General features: G+C 39.5%; 1 protein-coding gene across 2 annotated transcripts in view; it reads left to right on the top strand.

Annotated features, from left to right (window-relative positions):
* The window catches only part of BMPR1A (bone morphogenetic protein receptor type 1A), a 70,683-nt gene that overhangs the window by 21,541 nt on the left and 23,433 nt on the right, over positions 1-25,709 (top strand). For both annotated transcript variants that reach the window (XM_072339433.1, XM_072339434.1), the window contains one exon: positions 13,125-13,247. The gene's annotated coding sequence lies outside the window, so the exon portion shown is untranslated. The remainder of the gene's footprint in view (positions 1-13,124; positions 13,248-25,709) is intronic.

The following is a 25,709-nucleotide window of genomic DNA, read 5'->3' as shown; positions in this document are numbered from 1 at the left end:
GTAGATGGTCTGAGTGGCCTTTTTCAACCTTAATGATTCTATGATTCCAAGTTTTGCATTGGTAAAATCATAGTGGGTTTTTCTCCAGCTGGGTGTTTTTTTTGCAGTGTTATCAGATGTGAATGTTATCACTCAACTCCCCAGAATCCTTTCCGAGTTTAAATGTTTAAATTAAATTGTCAAGCCATGTTGGAACTTGACAGAGGACCAGAAGCCTTAAGGCAGATTACTGAAGTTGAGAAAATTCCCCATATACTGAAATCTTGTCTCTTAAAAATGCTGTTTGTCTGTTTCCAAGGTCTAAACTATGTACTGGCTTTATGTAAGGCCTCCAACCCTACTGTCCCATGACTTACCTTCCAATTTTGGCAGTATAAAATTGACGTTTCTATATATTATCTAGCCTATATAAATGTATGCTGGTAACTTTAAATGAACTGTGTTGGCTTGCAAGTCATGTTTTGAGTAATATGGTACGCATAGGACTGAAAACAAACGTTATGCATTGGTAGTATTTCTGCAACTGTTGCAGCTTTTATGTAGGCTGTTTTTTTTTCTTTCCAAACATCATTAGAAGATGTAAACATTTATGGTATTTCTTGGCTCTCGTGTAAAACTGTGTTTGATGTTTTTTCTTGTTTTTAATTAAAACTTAAGGCAGCACCTACAAGAAATAGATCTGTGAGCTGGTAAACATTCTCAAACGTGGCTGTAGTTTTATCAAAAATAATTTGAGGTGTCAGACAAGTACGTTTATCTTCTCCTTCTGTGGAGAGCATTGTTTTGTTTTGTTTGTCCTCTTGCATTAAGCTCAGACGTCAACGAGCAGTTCTTTTCCTTTTGAATTCCTTGAGATTTGAGATTGGCTTCTGCATCTTTTAGTTTGTCTTTTTTTTTGTCAATCATAGAAAGCAAAAGGATATGTGATGTTAGAAGTAGAGATGCTCAAGCAGAGGATTAGATAATGAAATTACGCAATGCTCCCATACTCCCCATATTCTTTGTAATAGCTGTATCTGAAAAATTTCTTAGGAAAAAATGTTTTTGATTATTTTTAGTAGCACATACATTGAATAGCATCAGAGGAAGCTGTTTTACAGTGGATAAAATAAAGATAATAAAATAAATGTAATAAAGATAAGACCAGCTGGTAGGCAGCTTGCCATTGTGTCGCACAGTGTTTCCTAGTGCAGTAGCAGAAGCCATGGTTTCAATAGTTCCTGGATTCTCAGTGAAGTATTTTAGTTTTGCTGTTGTTGACAGTGGCTTGGAAAGCCCTTTGCCTGCTGTTCAGTGTCAGCTGCATGTACTGGTAGTTAGTGTTAGATGCAATTATTTATCCTAAATGCATAACGTCAGAGAACTCTGAAGCATTAGAGGTTTTTCTTTGTGCTCAGCATCGTATCATGCCCTTCTTTTACATGAAAAGAAGCACTTGTAGTTTATCAAAATGCATCCAGATTTAGTTGTAGAGGTAGAGCTTAAACTATCGATGCTTTGTTTTAACAGGTATGGCTAGATGGAGGAAAGAGCAGCTGACTAAAGAGGGAGTTGAATGGAGTATTGTAAGAGCGTAAAATTACTATTTTTAAAACTTGTACTTATTAATTTGTTTAAATACTCCAAGTGCTGAAAGACCTATAGAAAAATAATATAGTACTACTGTGCAGTAATGGAAAAGTTGTCATTATTACATGCACAGTAGACAGTTTACCTTTCTGGATGTTGCTCTGTGCAACGTAGTACATGTAAGGCAGTGTGTCAGGGCTGAGGAGCTCAGGCACGAGCACTTCCTTTGCTGGACACCTGGGTGGAGGTCTGGAGTTGTTTCATTGCTCTGGAGAGGAGCAGCAGCTAAAACAGCTGTTCTTAGTTCACATCCTTTCGTTACCTCTTCCATTATTCTCAGCAGTCTTCCTCCTATCTGTCCCATTCAAAGTATAAATATTTTCAATTATACAGTTGCCTGGAACATGATGCTGTGTACACTGCTGATGAACAGATGCAATGTTGTTTTTTTTCTATGACCTTTGAAGCCGATGGAATTAAATCTTGTTCTTCCTCCTACTGATATCTGATTTGTTGAATCAAACAGAAGGGTGTTGCTTCATGCTGCTAGTATTTGCTCGTATTTATTTTAGCCTATTCTGTATTTTTAAGAGTACCTTGATCAACTTTTCGAATGACCAGGTGTCTTTTTTTTCCTCCTTTCCTGCAGAGGTGGATAATAGGTCTCTGAAGCTCATTTTCCGTATGTCAGTTCCAGGGTCAGGTTACCACAGAGCGATGACAATTATGTATCCAAACCACTGCTATTTTTCAATATTTAAGAATATTCCTATTGAGAATTTAAAAATGATTTTTGTTACTTTTAACAAGTAGGTAGGAAGTATGGGTGGGTCTCGACTTATTTCATGGAACAACCACCATTTAACAAAACAGCCACCACCTCCAAGAAACCCCACGTCCCCAAACCAGTTTGCTGAACTGTGCATAAGAGTATCATATTCCATCCATGTGTCCCCCCACTCACTTCTCTGCTTTTAAGAAAGACCATGTAGTCCAAATTACCTGGATATTGTTGGTGGCTTTACAGTCTAAAGGCCATTAAATCAGATCACTGAAATACCATATAACATTTCCATCCTTAAAGGTGGTAGGTTAGATAAGGCCCTAGGCAACTTGATCTAGTACTTGAGCTAATAGTTGGCAATCCTGCCTGCAGTAGGGGGCTGCAACTTGGTGATCCCACCCAACCCAAGCCATTCTAAGATTCTGGTTTACTAGAGACAGACATTCCATATATCAAAGAACCTGAGAATTTCTAGGTCTCACCCAACTTGCAAACACATACACAGTTATATACAAGTATATTGTGGCATCTTGAGCTTTCATGGGCTTACTGTTATTTAAAGACTTCTTTTTCTTTTTTAGTTCTTATCCTAGATATTCTCCCCCCCCCCCCCCCCCCCCACTTTTTAAGAATAAGAATAAGTTAGATGATGGTAATGATGGTAATGCTTATATTAAACTCATGGCAGTAACTGCCAGAATATGTGATGCATGCTTCTTTGATCAAGATTTAGTTGGAGTACTTAGATCTTTCAAATTCTGTTTTCTTTTCAAATATAAAGAACTGAAAGGTTGTGGTGGAATTGTTGTGTGGTTTTGTTTAAATACACTCAAATATATGTTTTTTTCTATTTTAGTTTAAAGAATATACTAATGTGGGAAAGAGCTATTTAAACATTCATTTCAGCTCACTTCGGTGACTTTTGTTCCTTCTCATGACTCTCTAGATCCAGCACAACCAAGTCAGATGCTCTGATCTTCCTTGTGTGCTTGGAAGCCATTTCCTGACTTGAAGTTTTGCGTACCTGAATACATCACTTGAAATAAACATAGTGGCATGGGTGCATACTCACTCTCTTGCAGGATGTTCAAAGGAAGTCACCTGCTTTTGAGTATGTCTTGAGCTGCTGGGGCCAACAGGCTGTGTAGTTCTGTGAGGCAGTGAGAGATATTTGGTGTAAGGACAGCCTGCTGACTGTGTCAAATTCTAGCTGTTTTCAAAGCCACTTTAAAGAAAGTAAACAGTTATTCCAACTTTCCTAATATCTTGTGGCTTATTAGGGAATAGGGAAACTACTTTCCTTAGATTCTTTTTTGTTTTAAAAACATTGGAACACCAAAGTTATCAATTCTTGCCTTTTTGAGATGCACCACAATTCAAATTCAGAAGACTTGAATTCCATGGCCCCTCCATTTTTCCCACAGTTGCTTTTGAGGCTTGAACAAGCAAAAGTAGTCATGACTATGTATGTGTATCTCATCTTTTTCTAATCTTGTTTAATTGCATGGTAATCATGTTGGAGTTTTAATTGGTGTGTACTTGTGTTAAAAGAGAACAGGCAAAATGTTAATTACCAGACTTATATAAAGCACTTGAAGGAGAACTGACTTTCTGTCGTTTACGTTTGTGTTGCTCTTGTAGAACATTGTGACTTTCTTCATGTCAACAAAGAAGTAGTTAGCCTGAATTTGGATTCTTTTCTGTTTTCCATGAATACTCAAAACTATCCACAGCACTAAAACTCCATCAGCGCTCACAAGAATCTTGCATTCTTGTCACGCAGAGAATGCTGAAGTTCCAGGAAATCAGCAGTGGGCTGAAATTTGTTTCTGTAAGGAGTCAAGAAATTCATTGACTTTCTGGCTCCTTGGGAATGATTTTATGCTGAAAAGGCTGCCTGAAAACTGATGCTTCAGTTGCGTTGTTAAATCTATTTAAAGTATGAAACAGTTCCAAGGAATGCTCCTTTTGCTGGGGTTTGTAAGTCACGTGCAGGTTGGTCACTTAGTTGTAAACCCAGATGAGGCTGAATTTCTTCAGAGCCCAGGAGGTGTTGGTCTGGCACTGGGCCCTTTTCTTCCTGCATCTTTGCGTAGTGCTGTGCATGATCTTTGTTCTACATAAAATGTGTTGCATTATACAAAATTAAAGCACGGAAGTGTCTGAAGTAGAATAATATGATGACCTTAAATGGAAGTTGTTGCCTTCCCCTGAATTTCACAACGTTGATTGCCGTTTTACAGTTTCATAATTTGTTTAGGCAACTGCTCTGTAGAGTAGGATATAAAAATATTTAGCTGCAGTTCTGCCTGGTAGTCACAGAGAAAGGAGAGGGAAAGTGGGCTGTATAGTTTTATAAAATAGATGTCGTGCATTTGAAGTGTTAATCAGCCGAGATCCATGTGGAGATTTAGCATAGCTTATAAGGAAGCTACCAGTGCTAAGCATTGCAGTGGTTCTTTTATTTCTTTTTGTATTAATCGTGGTACTTGCTTGACAGTTTAATGGAATCCAGATGGTTCTCAGTGTAGAGAGGGGCAGAGGTTAGCTCTATATTTGAACTCCTTTTGCATTTTTCCCTGCTTAAAATAAGAACTTTATTCACTTACATGGATAGAATGTGGAACACCTAAGTTAAAGAAACATGAAATGATGATCTTTTTCTCTTGAGTAAAAAAAGAAAATAATAATGAATGCTTACTTGATAGTTAATAATTTAAAGTATATCTCCACATTTTACTACTTACCTTTTTTCTTAGAAGATTCAAGTTATGGGATGTAATAGTGTGTACATCTGAAATAGCTCAACTATCATCTTTTTTCAAAGATTATTTAGGCTTTAAAAATATCATTACTTAGGAACAAATGGGACAATGCTGGAAAAGACAGTGTTAAAGAAAGCATTAGTCATTTCTCCCCATGCAATGGAACTTCATCTCCATTGAATTTAAGAGGTCTTGCATGTGGACTTGCTTTGCTTGGTTAGTTTGAGCAGAGGTATATGTATTATTCTCAAGTATGAGGAATTTTTCTTGAGATAGCATGAGGAGAAGGGAAGTATTCATTAATGTATCAGACACTGTGCTGTAAATGCATGTAACCATGGCATATCCAGGGTGCTTTTAGCTGTCTTCTGGCAAGGAAGAACCCACTGTAGTCATGAGCAAATCTGTCCATAACTGATAACTCTTTAAAGTGCTTGGCCTGTTTGAATTTAGATGAGATTCATGTGTCAGCTGTTGGCTCTTGTACCTCTACTAAATAGAAGTTGTTGTGTCAAAGTTCTTAATTTGTTAAAGGAGCAGTGTCAGGTATCTCAAGCTTCTTCCAACAGGGCAAGTCTTCCAAAGCTAAGATGCACAAAATTGAAATCAAACAAACTTACTGAACAATACATCTTAACAATGTATGTGATTTTTTTGATGGAGTGTTTCAGTGTTGATGGAAAAGCTCTTATGTGGTTTTTTTTTGTTTGTTTGTTTTTGTTTTTTTTACTCCGTTGTAGACTTCACTGTTAATACTATTGAGAACTTTGTTGTCTTTCTATCTGTTTACTAGAATGTGAGTGCACATGGTTATATGTAGCTACATTCTTGCAGGTGACATGTTAACTCTGGTATAGGAAATCCAAGGAGTCATACTTCTTTAGATGAAGGGGTTTCTATCTCTTTTTCTCTACCTCTCAAGAGTAACTAACTTATAGTTTGAAGCGTGTTTTGCTTTAAAGTGTATATGGCCTCAGCAGGCCTGCGTAGATGAGTGCTTGCCTGTTTTAGGTGGTAGCAAACCTCTGGTGCTTGTAGAGCTTTGTTTGGCAAAAGCCATACAGATCAGTAGGAAATACTAAAAAAAAAATAACAAAAACAGATTAGCTATTTAGACAATTATTCAGCATGTCTAAGAACATTTTCTGCAGTTTTCCTGCCCTGTGTTTCTGCTTCCTTAAGGTCTAGTCTATATGTAGTTATTATTTTTCACAAATCTGTCATTAGAAATCATAGCTCAGGTTGGACGGAACCTTGATTTGGTGCCCAAAGAACTACAGGCAATGCGGCGTTGCAGCACTCTGTTAGATGTAATAGTTGAAATGGTGGAGGATATTTGAGCAGTCTGTATAGCGAGTTACCCACACGCATTGCTTCCTACACGATGCTGCAGTACTTGAATCTAACTTCTGCTGTGAGCTCAGCTTGAGCAGAAGTTAAGACCTTGGTGGCTGAAGCTAGTCCAGTTCAGACTTGCAAAGCAAGTTCCGTATCATCATGCAAATGGTAAGGGTGGAACATCTTTTTATGGTCATATTTTCTGAGATTCTAATGAGTAAATGGTTATTCCAGCACTGTCCAGTTTGGTTTCATCACACTGAGTTCCTTAGTTCATTTTATAAAAAACATTTTGAAGAAATATTCAGGGATGAAAGCTGCAAGAATAAATCCCCAGTGCAACCATTGGAATCGCGTGTTTTTGATTCCATAGGTTTAGCTTTTATTTGAGGTGATATGCATACTTATTTTAATGTTATCTTTTTTTGCAAAAAGGACTCTTTTTTTTTTTCCTGGTGATGGGACTAATTGCTATCTGAATAACAAATTAGCCTTAGTGTATCTGAAGCAGTTACCTAAATGTATTACCCTGTTTTTTAAAGAAATGAAGTCCGGTTCACTTGAGAGCAGATACAATCAAATAATCAAATCCTACTAAGATAATTTCATACAGTTTTCTGGGTTACAAAGCACACCTTCACCTTCCTCTACTGACAAAAGTTGGGGGGCTTTGTACCATTGGATTATGAAAAAATGGTAAAGCTTTTCCTTTCGTATTCCCTGCCAAAGGCCTATACTTGGGTCTGTACTTGGGACTATGTCGAAAAATGTGTAATTTGTTCTGATACTAATTTCTCACATCTATTGCCATGGAAATTACAACAGCTATGAAGAGCATAACAACACTATTTGATGGAGCCAATTCTCAGCTACGTAAAGGTATTTTTCATGATAGTCACCTTTATTAGCTATGCTTTTTGCCAATGATGAGTTATTCTAGGCTACTTCAGAATTTATTTTGTCTGATTGCAGTACCTGAAGTTAAGTATTTCCACAGTCTGTGGTGACTTCAGAGAGAGCAGTAGGTTGACTGTAATATCTTTTATCCCAATCTAAAAGCTGATGTCTACAAAAGGCCTGTATATGGTTGTCTCCTTCAAAGATTTTTGCAGCGTGTTGGTTCTCCATATGACTTAGCACTGTTTCACATAAGTGAGCTTATATTCTGGAGAATATAGGTGAATATACTGGGAACTAAGCTACGTGTATATCCTTACATAGAAACTGGTCAACCTGTGGAATCTCACATGCACAAATCCTTTATAGCTTTCTGAGCCTCCTCATTTGAGCTTCCTTAGAGTCAGTTTTTTCCAAGCAGTATTGAGAAGTCATAACTTGTCTGAAGGTGAACTCTGCACTGCATTTTACTGAAATTCTGGTGTTGATTAAAGAATGACACATCAGTGATGTTTTACTGAAGATTCTTAAGATCTGTTTAAGCTCACATTTGAGTTATTCTGTGCAAAGACAGACTAAAGAAATACTTGGCGTTTTGCAGGAATCTTAGTGGGAGGAGGAAGAGGGTCACCTGTCAAAACATGATCTAATGGTCCTGCGGCACTGGCAGGAGGTAGATTTCACTGGTGCTTTTGTCAGAGAGAAATTGAAGTCTGGGCAGAATTCCCAGGATCAGTGTTATGATAAGAATGTGCTCCTCGAGGTCTCTGTGCCAAGTGATCGCTTACTGTAGCTTTCATCTGCATGAAGCAAGCCACTATGCAAGTGACAAGGCCTGGTGAGGTTCTGAAGTGCAGTGGGAAAGTGGACTATGACAATTCACTGATGACTAAACAAAACAGAGCCTAGGCATTTTCTGATAATTTTCTGAAACTTAGGAAGAATGAGAAGGATGTGATTTCACAGCTCTCCTTATGCTTTCAGGGATGTCATGTGATTTCACAGCTCTCCTTATGCTTTCAGGGATGTCAGCCGCAGGAGAAGATGATGTTAGTTGTGGGTACAGTCTAAAGTATTCTAAGAAGTATCTAAGTGTTCTAAGAACTATCTGTGCAGGGGAGCTTTCTGGTGGGTATCTCTGCAGTCGAGTTAAAACAGTTGTTTTTTAGATCTCTTATGAACGGAAGCATTTTTCAGAACTGTTCTCTGGGTACTTGGAGAGCTGTGAGATATGATGAAAGCTGTTGCTTTAACCCAGTCGGTTTAGCAGCAAAACTTGGCAGATCAGATTCTGACTTGACTTCTTCATGCTGGATGAACTATCCAACTTTGATGTGTCACCAATGCTGTAAGCTGACGAGATTACCTTTGGGGATGGCCTACTGAAGAATTGCTTTTGATTTAACAACAAGCTGTTGTCAGATAGCTTTTAGCCCCAGAGTCTGGAAAATCAGCTGATTTTTCATTTGCTTGGCTCATTGGGCCTATGTGTGAGGAGTATTTGAGATAACTGAAAGATATACTCCACTTTGAGCATGGAGCCTGCTTGCAAAGCAGCTATAGATGATTAGCCCCATTAAGTCCTCTGGATGACTCCAGATGGTGTAGGGTATGCCAGAATGAAATAGTGATGATCTTCCCCTTAAAAAAGCAAAGACTTAAAACCTTTCTGCTGTAGGAAATGACAACTGCCAGGACAAAGCAAGAGCCTAGTGGAATTTTCTGATCTTTTTACCAAGGCAGACTTCTGATACAGGCCTTAGTCAGTACCACAGGAGTTTTATGTCTGAGTTGTCATAATCACCCCAAATAAAAACTCATTGTGCAAGAAGGAATTCTGAAGGGTACAGTGCCATGTGATGTATGTACGAGTACATTTGTCACTGCATAAAACTCCATCTTTCTTTCTGTCTGTCTCATGCTGCACAGTCCAGCCTTGCTCAGGAGCTTATTAAAATTAAATTTTAGATTTAGTTTTCAGTGGGGTGTATTCTTATTGAAGTGGGAGACTGACCCAAAACTGTCTTGCCTCTGGGATAGGATAAAGGTGCTCGAACCATTTTTCAGGCTGTTTAACATCTTGCTACCTGATGTTCAGGCTGCGGAGTACTAAATTGGTTCAGCCCAACTTAATTTTGTGTATTGGTCCCGTATGCTTTGGAGTGCTATTTGTTTACTAAGATGCTCGTATATACCTTTATTATAACACAGACAACACCACCAAGCCTCAGGTGTGCTGCAGGCCGTGTTATTTTTGCTTTCCCAGCTTAGTGTGGCTTTTCTCATGCGTACATTTGTTGAAAAGGATTTCCTTAACTAATATCCTTGAATGTGAACTTGGAAATAGTACTTGAAAATTTGGTATGGCAGCTTTTCAAAATTCTTCTCAAATTTTACAGCTACAGTAGACTTGTCATAGCAGTAGAATCACTGTGTTTCAATCAGCTTACAGTAGCTCTGGCTACATTTTCTGGTGACAGTCATGAGATTGAAGCATCTTCCAGGGTACTCTCACAGTCTGGACCTGCAGTGTGTTTTCTGTGTACATGGATTTCTAATAAAAACCTTTTTGCCTGTAGTTTACCCTAAAATGGATCATTCTGCTTCTGAGACCTTTCCTGTCTGTTGTTTAAGAGAACTGTCAGCTGGCCACATGCGTTCCAGCACTGCTTATGGAGGTGTTGCTGCACCACCTGCTTTTCTCATTCTGCCCTTTGCTCACACTCCCAAGTCTCATATGATAAACCTTAGTGCCCCCTTCCTGGGTTGTTTTTTTAAGTCTGATTTTTGCCCAAACTCACACTCTGATTTTATAGGAACTTAAAAATTCCATAAATGGGGACAGGGATACGACCAGCTGAATGGTTAACCCAGCAGAAGTGAAGCAGTGATGGAGGCTGGATTAGTTAAAAGTGGGGAAGATCTAACTGGAAGCTGGAATTAATTGAGGGGTGTTTAACCTGTAATCTGTTCCAATGAGTCCTTCTGTGATCATGTGCATAACTGCAGTTGAATAACTGTTAATACTTAAGATTTTTCTGAACTTAATGTCCCTTAAATAAACATAAATTTGCATGTAAAATGCACTTTTGACTTTGAGAGGTTGAGTTTAGTAACAAAAGTTCCAGTGCAAGTATTTGCCATCTTTATCCTTCTTTTCCCAAGTTCTACGGTAAGTCGGATGTTGTTATAATTTAGAGCCTCCCTTAGCATCCTGTCTTCTGGCAGTTGCAGGCTTATCATTTACTGGCCCTTCCTCTTTGTTTCTGGGCTAAAATCTATAGTGGTCATTCAGCTATAGATTTGTTAGCTACATAGCAGAGCCCTTCATCTACTTAATGATTGTTTATTCTACTCTAACATTTCTAACCTATATTGAATGTTCCTTTTCTAATTCTACTTGAAATAAAGTGTAATTCTCACTTTTCCCCAATGACAAGAAGATGCTTTGGGGAGGAATGTGTCATCTGAGATTTAAAACAAAAATCGAATGTCAGAGCTGAAAGCTGACAAGGTAGTGTATGAGTTTCAGCTGGGATGGAATTGTTTAGAGTGTCTAATGTGATGCTGTGTTTTGGTTCTAGAACAACAATGCTGATAACACAGTGATGTTTATAGTTGCTGCAAAGCAGCCATTGTACAGAGCCAGGGCTGTTATTAGCAAAGGTCCCAAGGAACTGGGAGCGAACAGAATTAGTCTCTCTTCCTTCTCTGGTTAGCTAGTATGTTATAATTAGTGTATTAATGTAATTCTGATATCTTCTTTTCTCAGATTGACTGGTGAGATTGTGAGTTAATAGTATACAAAGAATTCAAATTGAATACTGTAATAAACATTTCCAGATCAGTCTGGATTCATACGTAACTAGTGAGAAGCTGTGAGCCTGTGTGCTTCTGAAGCTGTTAGTACTTCTTATAGTCACTGCAGTAGATAAAGTTGTAATCTAGTGAAGATCTGTTTTGAATAACATAGTAAACAGCTTGATTTCTCATTGATGACATTTTTTCTGCAAAATGCCACTGAGAATGGCATTAAATATTTTGTAAATCTACTCTGTTAGGAGGCGATGAATGTGATGTTGACACAGAAATTTAGTAAGTTGTGATAGAGGCTGTACCCACGTTACTCAGTGGTGAGGTTGATGTAAGAGGATCTGTCAAGAGCACAGAACCTAACAAGTACTCTGTAGAGGCTGTGAGGATTGGACTTGGAGCTGTTCCTCCTGTGAATCCATGGCTTACCTGCCAGAAGCTGAAGTGGATGCAGTTCACTCCTGAACTTGGTTCTCCAGTCTACATTTTCTCAAAATAAATCTGCTCTATGTTCTCAGAGGTCTTATTTCTGGTTACAGTCCTATCTTTAGGAGGCCAAAAGGAGGTGAGCTTGAATACCTTGATTAAAGAGAGGGAGAGAGATGGATAAATTTTGCAGGTTCTTTATGTGCTTGTTTTTAAATAAGCCAAGCCAAACTCCACAGCGCACCTTTGCATGGCAAGAATGTTTTTTCATTGCTGCCATGGAAGAAATAGCTGTCAAGTGTCAGCCTGTCTGCTCAGTGGAGACAGTTGTCTTGAAGAACTGCTGCTATCCGATACTCGGGATGGTTTCAGATTGCCATTTTGCGCAGATTTATTATTTATTATCAAGACTATTAAACCTCAGTGTGTTAGGAGCAATGCTTATAAATGGACATGGAGACAGAAGTATTTTGACCTTGTGATGATAAATGTTCTTATGGAGCTTAGAAAGGAAACAGGAAGTGGACGTGAACTTTTCCTCTGCTAGGAATCATGTGGGTGCATGCTTCATCCATCCCTGTTCCTACTGCTGTTGAGCTTTGCATTCAAAAACAAGGAATTAATGGCTAGATTGTAAGATTGGTCGTATATTTTTAACCATACATCTGGGTTGCTGATGTTTGAGCTTCTGTTTTACTGTCAAGGTTAACTGGAAGTTCTTAGTGATAAAATTCTTGTGTGATATTTCTAAAAGCTTCGGATAGAGAAGAAACGTTCACAAATTGTGATGTGATAAAATGGGAAGAGCTGGCAATATGTGCCACAGCTCAAGTTGGAGTCTAAGTAGAAAAGCTGATAAGCCCAAAATTCATGTTATGTTTGAAAACCAAAGGCGTTGACACAAGGCAGGCTTGCTCTCTACTGTTAGAATGCTGCATGAGATCCTGCCCCTTGCTTTCCTTTGACATTTGGATGTAGACTAATCTGCAAATGTGAACAAAAAAATCAAACTTGGTATTTTATTTCCAAACTTCTGGCTTGCTTTTTCTTCCCAGGAGCATTCACGCACATGTGTGACTTCAATAAACCTACTGGTTATTTCTCAGAAGACTGGAATTTCTTGTGTGATGGAACCAGTGGGGTGTTAATAGTGTGTTTTTAGTTGTGAAGCTGCAGTCCTGAAGATTCTTGAGTGTTTTAATCAAGATTGATATGAGTATGGTTTCCTTTTTTTCCGTTCATGTCACCAACAATATGTCTATCCCCTAATCTGTCTGTTGTACAAATAGCATTGGAGCAGCTGAGTGGTTTGTAAACCTGATTGTTGTAGGACAGGTGAATCCAAGAGTTATCGGATGGCAATTGGCAGAGATAAGAGAGGTTTCCTATGAAATGTGCCTATCTAGAGGGACCTTCGGCATCCCTCCTCCCTGTGATATCAGTATCTTCAATATGCAGTTTGCATCATGTATTATAAACTGTCAGTACAATTTCTTTGGATAACTCCTAAGTCAAATTCTTTTATTTTACAGATTAATAGAAATATGCGTTTCCATAATACCACCTTTGAACTAATGAAGTGGAAGTACAGATGAAAACAGTCTGGAGGAAGCTTGAAGTACAATATAGTTTCATTCAGTTTCCTGATTCTGAAGGTAAATGTATTTTAAAAAATATTTTGAGTGTTTTCAGAGTAAATATGAATATGATAAAAGCAGCCACCTTATCTTTCCTTTAAAAAAAGTTTAAAGCTTCTTTCTTTTTCTGCTGATGACAGTGTTTTTAACACCATGCTGAAACTGCTGTTTGGTTTTCTTTGTGTTCTGCGTTTCGGTTAAGAGAAGAAGACAAATGAGTATTAAATACTGAGATCTCTTTTATTGAGAGAGATGGGATAAAAGTTACTACTACACAAATTCTGTTTGCTGCAACTTGCCAGGTCACAGTTAAAATTAATCTTTTAGTGGAAGTAAATGACTAGTTTTGCCTCTAAGTGACAGATACCTGTTGGTCATCTTGTCCTCTGGCATAGTGTTTCATAGCTACAGAGTTTTCTTACACTGTTTTTTTTTTCCATTGTAACTGCTATTAATAATGGTTTTTTCATACTGGATTCCACTGCCTTAATATTTTGAAGCCATTCCTGTGATTGATGACAAAAATTGTGCATGGGGTTTTGGTGTATTGTTCCAAGTTTGCTGTTTTGTGGTGACTGAAGCTTCTTTTCGTTTAATTAAGACACAAATTGCAGTCATCCTGTTATGTTGGATTCTGACACGTTTCAGAATTCTCTTCTGCAACATTGGTTCTATTTACAAATAGTTGGTAATGGTCCTTCTATCTTCTCACTGTCGTTGCTGAGGCAACACTCCCATAGAGCGTTCATGATAAGTGGCTGTTGGCCCTTCCTCTCACTTTTTCCCATTTGGGTACAAGCTGTGTCTCATAAGAGATGGAACAGCTTCAGAGACTTGCACTCTCAGTCATTATCTGTTCTTTTTCAAAGGAGGTTTGCTTCTTGGGTTATGTTAGCCCTGTAGCTTGTGGCTCCTATTACAAATTCACCTTAAATCACTTTTTGAGAAAACAGAAACTTCAGGTACAGCAGCTCTATGTCTCTTTCACTTTCAAAGATCAGCCAGGAAGGGTTGGAAGGTGTTTTGTGTTTGCCTGATACATCCTACTCAGAGAAGCTTATGGTTCTAGAGGAAATACTCCAAGGAAAAGATCAACATTGAATTTGACTGACCCGTATTTCTTTCTTCTGCTGACTTTTTATTTGGAAACAATAACTTTCTGCACACTGTTAACAAATTGATGAAGCTGTGAAGCTTGAACTCATGCTGGAAAGTGCAAAATATGTAGTCAAATGTACAGTGCTTCAGGTGAGGAAGATGCTGATCTGGTCTACATGGAGCACATCTTGATTTATAATCCTTTTATAATCCTATTTTACTCAGGTTTCTATGCTTGACAATACAAGAAGATAGGCAAGCTTTTATTCTTCTTGTGTTTAATCACATATTCCACATATTGGTGGAAGGGTAATTCAGAGGCCAATTCTACTGTGTTTCTTGCAGCCAGAGTATAACATAAGGTCTAGCACAGTTATGCACTACTAAAAAGTTAAAGGGCAGTGCTAAAAATAACAGGCTTTCCACTGACACAAAACTAAAAACAAATTTATTCCTATTTTTTCCCTGTGGAGAGGAGCAGATCATTTCTCATCCAACAACACAGACAATTGAACAATAAATAACAGGTCAGATACAAGGAAAAAATCTTTTACAGTGAGAGTGGTGAGGCACTGGAACAGGTTGCCCAGTGTTATGGTTGATGCCCCATCCCTGGGGACTTTCAAGGTGAGGCTGGGTCAGGCCCTGGGCAACCTGATGTTGCTGTGGTGTCCCTATGCATTGCAGGGGAGTTGATGGCCTTCAGAGGTCCCTTCTGACTCTAAGGATTCTATGATTCTATGGTTGTTTGTTTGTTTGTTTTAATTGTTACGGAGTTCTCTCAAAATGTGTCACCATCTTAAAAGCTGTTGCTTTTGTCTACTAGAAATAACAGTTTCTATTCTCAGCCATCTAATTACAAGGAAATTATCACAACAGAGATTGTGGAGAACTTTTTTCATGCTAATAGGAGACTGTATGTGTTAGGGGCGATCTGTAGCATTGAAGAGCTTCATTAAACACGACAGTCTGCTATGGACATCAAAACCACAGCAATCACTGAGAAGAATGATAAATGTGTGAACTTGAAAGGATAATATTTGTTTGGGTAATTATCGGTTTAACAGGAATAGAGAATCTTAAAGGGTGGGGAATGTGTCGTAATAGAACAGTTCTTTCATCCTGTTGCCCACTGTTCTCAATGATCCCATTCCGAAAGCATGTAGAGCTGATGCAGTAGCTGAATCAGAGGGGAAGGGAACAAAGTCATGAAAGATCTCACTCCTTTCATGTAAGAGATTTGAGGAAAAGGTACTTTTTTGGAGACTGCATATATAGGATGACTGAAGTAAAAAATGTCAGTAACTATTAATGTCTTTGAAATACCACCTGTATTTTCCTCTTAAGTGTCTTTAAGATACTGTCTTTATCTGAAATAAACTGGAAAATGGGCAGATTCCCTTCTATTGCACAATGGGAAAAACAAAGGGACTATTTTTGCCTGTGGTTGTTTATTTTTCTTCTCTGATAAGGCTGGGCAAAAGCTGTTGTGTGGCAGAGTTTAAGCAGATGCACTTGGACTGAAAACTCCAGATGAGAAACACTTTTTAAAATAGAATGGTGGAGGAAAAGAAATAATACCACAAAGCCATAAACCTCCACAAGGTACTTCTCCTCACCCTCCTGCCCTTTGTGAGCTTTTTCAATAGTTGGATGATTAGCAGTAGATGGAGAGGGGAAGTTCATTTATGCTTTTCCTGTAGGTGAGCAGATAACAAAAAGTAAAACAGTACTGCTGTTCCACCACAAGATTTCACTATCTTTACCCAGCCTGTCTAATTTTTACTCAAGATTACAGACTTGCGAGTCAGCACACAAGCTAATAAAAGAGGAAGCGTGTTTGAACCAAATAAACCCAGATTTTTTTTTGCCAGTCATTTCTGTTTCTGTGTGTTCTACCTTCTCTTTCCGTACCTTTTGTAATTTCATTTTAATAGCTGGGTGACAGACAAAAGACAAGAGATTAAGGTGACCAAGGCCAGAAGAGGGAAAGAATATAAATACTGGCTTTAGATGGAGAATATCATCCCAGGTGTTGGTCAGCCCACTTACCACTTAACTCCCTGAGTAAGGTCAGCCAGCAGTGTTGCATTTCACAGCAGGAAGTGATTTCAGTTGAGTTTTTGGCGGGGGCATTTTGACACCCACAAAACCCAGTGAAAGTCAATGCTTTAATTTTAAATTTATGCTGTATAAAAGGTGATGTTAACATTTAAAACTTCCTTTGTTAGTTCCTAAGCGGTATACCAAGGCAATTTGTGATTTTTTGCCTATCATCTTCTCCTTGATAAGGTTGAGTGGAGCATGTCATATACCTCTGACACCTTTTGACCTCTCAAGATGAGGAATAATCCTCATTTATTTTGGTCTCTTTTTAATACACAATGTCTTTTTTAATATGGCGTTTCCTTGTGTCTCTGGTAGCTGTTCCTTATTTTTGGGGTGCTGCAAGATTCTCTTACATTTTACCTATTAAGGTAAATACCTTCTTCTCGATTCTAACTGTGAATCTGTGCAAGTCTTCAGCATTTGCATGATGTAACCGGAGAAATGCGGCAAAGTATACTGCACTTAATCAATATGGCCGTACGTTCTTAATTACCTTCTGCAACTAGTCTCCTGTGTCATGTTGGCTCTTTATTTAATATATAGATTTTGTTTGTGTGATTAGTTTTTCTTCAGGGTGTTGAAAACAATCTGGATTACTTCAGTATGTATTTTCCATTAAACTTTAAAATAGTCCCTTAATTCATCTTGCCTTTAGCAAGGCAATAACTAGAAGATTAAAGACCTCTGATCTAGTGGTGCTTAACTTCAGTTGATATTTTTGGAATACCTTCCTACTTTTCTATTACTATTGCCTGTAGAGTCACCTTTTTCTTCTCCCAGTCTGGTGGTGGCGGGGCCATCTCATCTCATGTGATGGAACTTCTTCATTTCGTAGCCAGGATCACATGTCAAGTGTTTCAGAACAAAATCTTCAAGCGATGAGATGTTTTTCTTCCAATGGTTTTCTTATTAATCATCAAGATCTCCTCTGTTGAATAAGGAAGCAATTATTCTAAAAGGTTGGGGTAGCTGTCTCTGAGTTTTCTTGGCAGCAAACTATTGGCTAGGAGTTAATTCTATAGCAAACAGGCTCAGCCACTTCAGACTCAAACCACAAATGGGAAATGCAGGTCAGTATGCTCACAGCATTTTCCAGGAGTGGAGTAACCAGAAATCCATGTCCTCTCTTTTTATCTGCAGATCAAAACAGGAAGTGCCAGTGATTCCACTCTAGAGCTGTTCTCTTCTGATGCATGCTGTCACACATTTTGCTGGCCCTTTGGAAAGCAGTGTGCGTCTAACCTGTGGTCAGTGTCCTCTTGACAGCATTTCCTTTTTTTTTTAAAGATCCATTTGTCCTAGTTTAGCTCTAGTTGTCCCAGTAGTGTGACCATCTTGCTCTCAGACTGCTTAACATGTGAGGCTTCCTGATTGCTAGACCAAGAACCTGTCAGGTTCAGGAAGATCAAGTGAAGCTGGTCCACAGTCCCTTTATTCTTATTTTTATGTTGAACTTGTTAAGCTCAGAATTTCCTGTTGAAAGTGTGGTGAGTAACAACTCTGGGCAAGAAATCTGGGCAAGTTCCTGTGTAGTAAGAGGAGGCAGTATGAGTGGTGAGCCACTGGCACCGCTTGGTCCCTTTCAATCAAACAATTCTATTATTCTAAGAGGTTAAATTTTATGTCTTATTTATGTATCTCAAGATGGGAATTTAATACGGTAGGCTAGAGAGTAAATTACAAGAAGATAAGAGAAGTATAGAGGGAATGCATTCAGAGAATGATCTGAAGATGTTTGTGTTGATGGGAATGTATTTTACAGTCAGTGTTGTGAAGTTAGAAACATTCTTGACTGTCCATTTTGGTTATTTTTCAACTAGTTTAAATTTAAACATTTATATTAAGAATGGTTAGATGGCCCTGCATTGAATGACTTGGTGAATGCACTTGCTGGAGCACTGCTTTACATTGCAGGACTTGGTGGACATAGCCCTGGGAGTTTTTGTCTCTGTGGACACATCTGCAGTAGTGTTTAATATGTGTATTGAAAGAGTAGGCATGTGGATGAGCAAACTGAAGATCGACGTTGCAGTTAAGTCACGTGATAAATTTAAAGTGAGCATTTTCTCTGTGTTTTCCCTTATTATGTGGAGCCAGTACTTTATCTTGCTCCTTTCTTCCGTTTTTGGTTTGTTTTCTTTTTTCTCTAAAGGGATCTTAAGTTCACAAAACAAAAATAAAACATTTTGCCTTGAATATAGTTGACAAGTGTATCTGGATTCATCAACAACAAAACAAATGACTGAGGGTTGTTTACTGGCTTTTTTGCATGCTTTTTGTTTTGTGTTGAAAATAGTTGTTTGTCAACAAACATCATTCCATCATCATCATCATCACAGTGATTAATACTCTTTTCCCTTCTACAGTATTGAGGCTTTTTCTTCTTTCCCATTTGTAGATTTTCATTCGTCTTCACCTTGACAATGGTTCCTCCATATCCTACAGCTGTGCATTCTGGGAAGTTCAACATGTTATGTCTGAGATTGATGGTTTTTTTCTCTCCTGTTCACAGCAATTGGCAAAAATGGAAAATTGGTACACTTGGAATACAGCCATTGTGTAAGATGGTATTTTGTGTCAAATTGTACAAACAATGCTCTATACTGGGAGATTGGCCCTGAGTGGTATTTGTTTCTAAGGCACTGTGGCTGTCTCATAACAGACTGCAGATGTTACTGTCTGCTTTTTCACTTGATGAGTGTTATTAACCGGGTGTTGTTATGTATTGATATTGTCAGCAGATCTGAAAGTGCATCCTTAGGCTATAGCTAGAGCCAAGGAGGAGGTGATGGGCCTCAGGTGAAGCCCAGCCTTCAGTCTTACAAGACAGAGGTGTCTAGTTGTTGTACTGCTGTATAAGATGGTAGTAAAAAGTCACCAGGATGCTTATGGCTTACTTGTTTGGTGAAACTGCCCTGGACCATTGAGGTATGTGTAAAGATGGGGAGGAGAGTCTTCATCCTTGACAGTCAGTTTGTGTGCGGAGTAGGAGTTGATCAGTGGAGGATAAAAAATCGTGCAAGATATAAGGATTTGATACTGCAGATGTGGAAGGATTTCTAGATGCAGTAATGGCTTAGACAAGATAATGCGGGAAAAGATGTTATCACACACCACAAGAGTCAAAAGAGCAAAAGCAGGGAAACAAGGAAGGTTGAGAGGAGAAGTAAAATTAATTACTTAGGTATGTAGTGTTACTTTCTTACTGTATGAAGAGAAAAAGTGACTTGAAAAGGAAGAGAAGAAGAAAACATTTAAGCTAGAGAAGTGTTTTAATATAATCAGGAAAAAGAATGAAGAGTACCAGTTTACATGTTGATTAGACCGTCCTCAAAGCTACTGTGCTATGGTTGTTGATAAACTTTTTTCCTAGTATAAGTAGTTGTCAGTCAGAAGGGGCTGTAACTAGTGGGGAAATGCTAGTAATAGAACTACACAACTCTGAGTTAAAGTATTTTAATCTGCTTTCTAGTCCTGCTTCTTGTGTATTTAACAGTATCGCTTCAGCGCAAGGAAATAGGGGACTATAACTGTTGGAGTATAAACATTACCTTTGAACTCTGTCATTGTCTACTAATTGAAATATTACCGTTTGGACTTAGAAATGTCTTTGAAGCTATATTTGATGAAAGTACATTGTTCAGACTTGAGAGAAGCAGTGTACGTGCATGCCATATTGTTCTGTAGTTATTTAACCATGCGAATCTACAGTGCGCTTAGTTTAATGCAAATCAAGGTTCAGCTCCTACTTTAGTCTCAGCAAGCCTTGCAAAATACCCAGTCAGTATACTAACATGGTCCAAGAGGCTCAGCTGCATGTAGCATAATAATAATTTGGGATAATTTATACTGTGAATAGAGACTTTGTTAATATAGACGTCAAATTTAATACCTCTGGTTTTTGGTGAAGTAACAGTGTGTGAGCATTGTGTGCTTTATACATGAGCATTTCTCTTTCTTCTGTTGAAAATAACTGAATTCCTTCCAAGCTCCACGTAAGATAATTAATGTTGTAATACTTGCAGTCAGCTGGTTTATTCCTTTCTACCCTTTATTTGTGCTGGAACTTCGTTAACCTCCTCCCATGCACCAGGTCTCTCCCTCCTTGCAATCCAGGGCAGCTGCTGGTGAGAGGGCTTGTGATGTTGCTACCCCAGCCACCTCGCTCATTTGCTGGAGGTCAGTGCCTCTGTGGCAGTATCAAGCTTGTGCCAGCTCATCAGAACGGCTGTTCAGAGGCCGGCATATTAATTTGAACTGCCAGGGACTCTGCTTTAGGCCATGCAAGACTTGTTGCTTACAATGCTTGCTCACCTCTTGTGCCCTTACTGTGGAGGCGGTCACCTCCTCATGTTTTGCATCTGGAGCCTGTAACCTTGTGAAAATAACCCAATGTGAGTTCCTACGGTGGGTGGTGAGGCTCATGGCAGACAGAAGGCAATTCGTGCAGTTGGAGAGAATGGTGAGAGGGTGGAACAGTGTGTTTCAGCACTTCTGAGCTGGAAGGGCACCTTAATTAACGGAGGTAACAAACATGACATGCCACTTGGGAAGTGCATACCTAAAATCTTGTTTCTGTAGTAAATATGCTTTGAAGATTTAGGAGGGGGGAACAGCTGTTTGTGCGGGTGGGCAGCAATAGGACAAGGGGGAGTGGTTCTAAACCGAGACAGGGGAGGTTTAGGTTGGATATTAGGAGGAAGTTTTTCTTGCAGAGGGTGGTGACGCACTGGAACAGGTTGCCCAAGGAGGCTGTGGATGCCCCATCCCTGCAGGCATTCAGGGCCAGGCTGGATGTGGCTCTGGGCAGCCTGGGCTGCTGGTTGGTGACCCTGCACACAGCAGGGGGTTGGAACTGGACGATCATTGTGGTCCTTTTCAACCCAGGTCATTCTATGATTCCGTGATTCTGTGACTTGATGGTCTCCCTTCTGTTACTTCCTCCTAGTTATTATGTGCTCTGTGCCCTGTCGGGTAAGTGTGAACTTCTTGTAATAAGTGACATCACGGCAGTGGATTCCATGCCGCAGCATAAAGAGCGAAGGCCCTGCGGTCAGTGTTACCACGTTGGCTCTTGTGACCTCGATAATTACTAATCTGCGTTATCGCTATTTCTGAGCCTTGTCAGCAGCGCTTGCCGAGCGCTTAATTTCGTGCTTAGTTACTGGAAGCCTTGAATAGGAAAAGGCGATTGAAAATCTGGAGAGGAAAAAAGCAACCCCAGCCCGAGTTGTTCTCCGGGGGTAGAGATCTGCCGGGGGGAGCCGGCCGCCCGAGGGGAAGGCGGCATTGTCATGCTAATGCCCGGGGGCCGAGGAGCGGGGCAGCCATGCGAACAATGGCCGTGGAGCCAGAAAGTCTGCGCGGCACCTCGCCGAGCGGGGCCGGGGGGGGCTCGGCGCTGCGCTGCTGGCAGCCGGCCACGGCCCTGCGGTCCTCGCTGCCTCGGTCGGGCTGAGAGGGGCGAGAGGGGAGGGCCGAGCGGAGAGTGCCGCTGGTCTGCTTTTCGGTATTGCGGGAGGAAAACGGCACAACCGCATCAGCCGAGTAGCTGCAACTCCTCTCTTCCCGAGCTGGAAGCGGCGGCACCGCCCCGCGGGCGGAGCTCGACTCGGCACGGCCCTGCTCGGCTGCGCACGCCCGTGGTGCGGGACGGGGGGGCCTGCGCTGGGCGAGGCTGGGGGTGCGGGCGGGCAGCTAACGCCGAGCCGTCCGTGTGTGGCGGTGCTCCGCTCCCGCACTGATAGCGGACACTGTGCTTAGAAACGGAACATTACCTCTGTGTGTTTGTTAGAGCATTCGTTAGGGATCTTGGTGTGCTGGAGCGGATGTTAGTTTCAGAAACCTTTCCAAATAAGTAGCGTCTGGGAGAGTGGCAGAAGGTGATGTTGGCTGGGGCAGGATGGAGCCTGGGTGCGTGAAGGGCAGAATGCCTTAGCCAGCTAATAGCAAAAACTGCACGGCTGAAAGGGGGAAAATGGGTCAAGATGAGTAAAAGTTGTGTTGTGAAGTCTTGTTTGAATATGCTCCAATAAGAGAATGCATCATGCTTGTAACACGCGGGGATAGATCTGAGTACCTGATGGCACTGGGAAAATACGTTTGCTGAATTTCATTACTATTAATTTAATGGCAGAAACTTTGTAGCAGTTAGTTAATTGGAATTCCAGAGTAACAGTAAGATGGACATTCAGGAGTCCAATGAGTAGCGTCCCCAATTACCTAATTGTGCTGGGCATGGTAAAAAGCTGCTATGCTTTAATTTCTTCACGGTTAACAACTTTGTTTGTGAAGCAGACAGATACTTCATGATTTGGGACTTTGGTTTCTGAAGTCTGCAATAATAAACACGCTTGATAGTTGCAAACAATGTGAAATCTTCCTGTCCTAAGATTTCTGTTAGTGTCCAGAGTGCATTGCAGTGACTTTCATCCAGCTGCTCTAAAACAAGTCCCTTCTTCACATTAACTCTTCTGCAGAAAACTGCTGTTAGGTTTATGTTTTCTGAGTGAACAAACCCACTGCGGCCCCAAGTTCATTATAAATACATGTATAAATATCCTCTGATCTAGGTTATATTATTCATTTCCAGCTTTTGAGAAGCGTATGATACATTTCAATTAAAACTTCAAATTTCATAGCAGACAGTGGATGGGAAAAGAATGTAGAAATCATATACACATATACACACAGTCTTGGATTTTACATGTGTGCCATCAGTAGCCTTTTTTTAAATAACACTAATATAATCTTCAGTTTAATTGAATTATTTTTGTAGCCCTGCTCAGATAGGTGAATGAACAAGTGGTTTGGAGTAGTTGTTGATGTCATGCAGCCAGCTGGCTTGCAGTAGCCGGCAGTCTTCTCATTGAGTCCTGACTTCAAAGATTTCAGCAGTGGTTTTACCTGCTTTTACCTTTGTTTTTCATGTGGGCACATTTGACAGTGCTTAAGTAGAGCTAGTTTATCTGTTTCAGTATGACACTTTTTTATAGTTGTTACAGGCATGTCTTCCATTAACTACATAGAAACGTGCTTTTAAAAGCCGTCAGAGAAAGAAAAACACGCAACATCAAACTTGCATTTAAATTGTTGGTGTTAAGAAATTGACTAAAATGGACTAAATGTGACTTTGACCAAAAGTTACCCTCAGCTCTTTTTGTATTATAAATAGGAATATGGAGTTGGAAGCACTGTCTTTGTTTTGGAGTCTGGACCTTCTCTGTCATCTGCAGCTGTATCAGATGGTGAATTAAATTAAGATTTTGGATTAGATTTAGTTAGATCAGCCCCAAAACCTAAACAGGGTTAAAAATAGTCTAATTTCCTCTCTAAATGCGTTTTAATGGCTAGGTCATACCTACTTGTAGGGACAGTAGTTTGCAGATTGAACACTTATGCATCTTTCCTTCCTTATTCACATGTTATGCCTTCAAAGATTATTCGTTTCCTTGTCAACTTTCACTTGATTAATGTTTCTTTGGTTTTTTTTGGTTCCATTTGTAGCTCTTTCCTGTTCTCCAGATAGTATTGCCAGTCCTCTGCTTATGCTGAATTTATCTGCCTTGTCTCTCTTACAGTGCTGTTTCCTCTGGAAAATTTTCAAGGGGGGGTCCTCGAGTTGTGTTTGTCTCTTTCTCCCAGCAACATCACATTGATGCTTCTGACACCATGTGTTTGGTTAATTATGTCCAAGGACTTCAGTACAGTATCTTTATGCATCAACTCGTCGCCTACTTAGAGAAGAAATTATTCCTAACATGAAACTTTGCCACTGTCATGCCGCTGTATTTCATCCTGGTTCTTCATACTCAAGTTCTTCACATGATCCAAATCATTTTTACATAAAAGCAACGCTCAACTGAATTGACAGTTCATGTTTCCCAGAAAAGATCATCAACAGTTGACTTACTGGGCTTAGTTCTTCACTGAAAAATGATAAATCAAGTTGATTCAATTTTATTTAACAACTGAGATCCTTCAGTGGACTTTGAACATTAGCAATTTCCATTCTCTGAACTATTTATTGTCTACCCTGCATTGAATTCTTTACTGTTGTTCTTTCAACCAAATTAATGATGATCTATGTATCATCATATCAGGTGTTTTAAAGCTCTTAATATTTGTAGTAGAAAAGTTGCATCAGTCTCAGACTGACAGTCAGGTTTTTCTCTGGCATTCTGTTCTACCTCAAAGTTGCATTTGAAGCTGTTAAAATGATTGAGGTAGCATGTTTATAATTACCTAAATTGCATTTTGCCCCCATTATAAGCAGGGACTACAATGAATGTTCTCCAATTTTGCTTTGCCAAATATGCTTACCTGGTACTTTTGATACTACTGCAAATGTTTTGAAGCCTATCTTGTGTCTTGAAGTGAACTTCTAATTCTTGTTAAGTTTGACATTTCATATATTCTCTTTTTACAGTACTGTCTTTGTTGCTACATTGCATACTGTCATTCTTTATTGAAAGTTAGGGATGGTGCAGCTCACATGGTATAGGGATCGTGCTGTTAAAAATATTACAGAACTGCATTTAAAGCACAATTATCTGTAGCTTTTCTATTTCAAAAATCATTTTGGACCACATAACATATTTTGTGTCCTTTAACCTTGGATTTTTTGAGCCTTACAAGGTGTAAGGCTTGATGACCATCCTGGTTCATGGATTCACAGCTGAGTTCCAATAAAAAAAGCCACAGTTATAATAACAAAAGCAGTATCTTATGTTTTTAGGAAGGATAATAAACTACTCTGTAGACTAATTGGACATTGATTTATGAATAAATCACTTGTAAAAAGATTGCAATGGAATGCTTCTTCATAGCCATAATAGACCCCCCAAAAAAAAGAGATTGAAGACTTTGAAATCAACTGGTTGGCTTGTGGTTTTGAATTTCTTCAGTGTGACTGAGTTGACAAACACTCTAGTGGTTAATTGGTGCTTTAACTCGTCTGAAATGCTCGCTTAGTTGTGTCCTTCTAGACTGTTAATATCAGGCAGTTTCTGGAGATGTTCCAGCTATTGCATGCCTTTGTCTGCTCAGTGTGGCTGCAGCCTTCCTTCTGATGGCAGTCCAGAGGCAACTCAGCAGAGATGTAACCATGGCCCCTTCAGTTTGGTCAAATGTGGTTTTGTTGTTGGGTTGGTTTTTTTTTTGTCTTGCTGTAATGAAAGATATTGACAGAGGAAGAAGTTCTCACACTTTGGGGTGTGGTATTTACTACTAGAATAACTAGTCTGTTTTAAAACATTTTTGATCTGTTGAACT

Source organism: Excalfactoria chinensis, chromosome 6 (genome assembly GCF_039878825.1).
Source record: "Excalfactoria chinensis isolate bCotChi1 chromosome 6, bCotChi1.hap2, whole genome shotgun sequence".
Taxonomy (NCBI): Eukaryota; Metazoa; Chordata; class Aves; order Galliformes; family Phasianidae; genus Excalfactoria; species Excalfactoria chinensis.
Note: the sequence above shows the minus strand (reverse complement) of the source record. Positions and strands in the feature narration are given on the sequence as shown.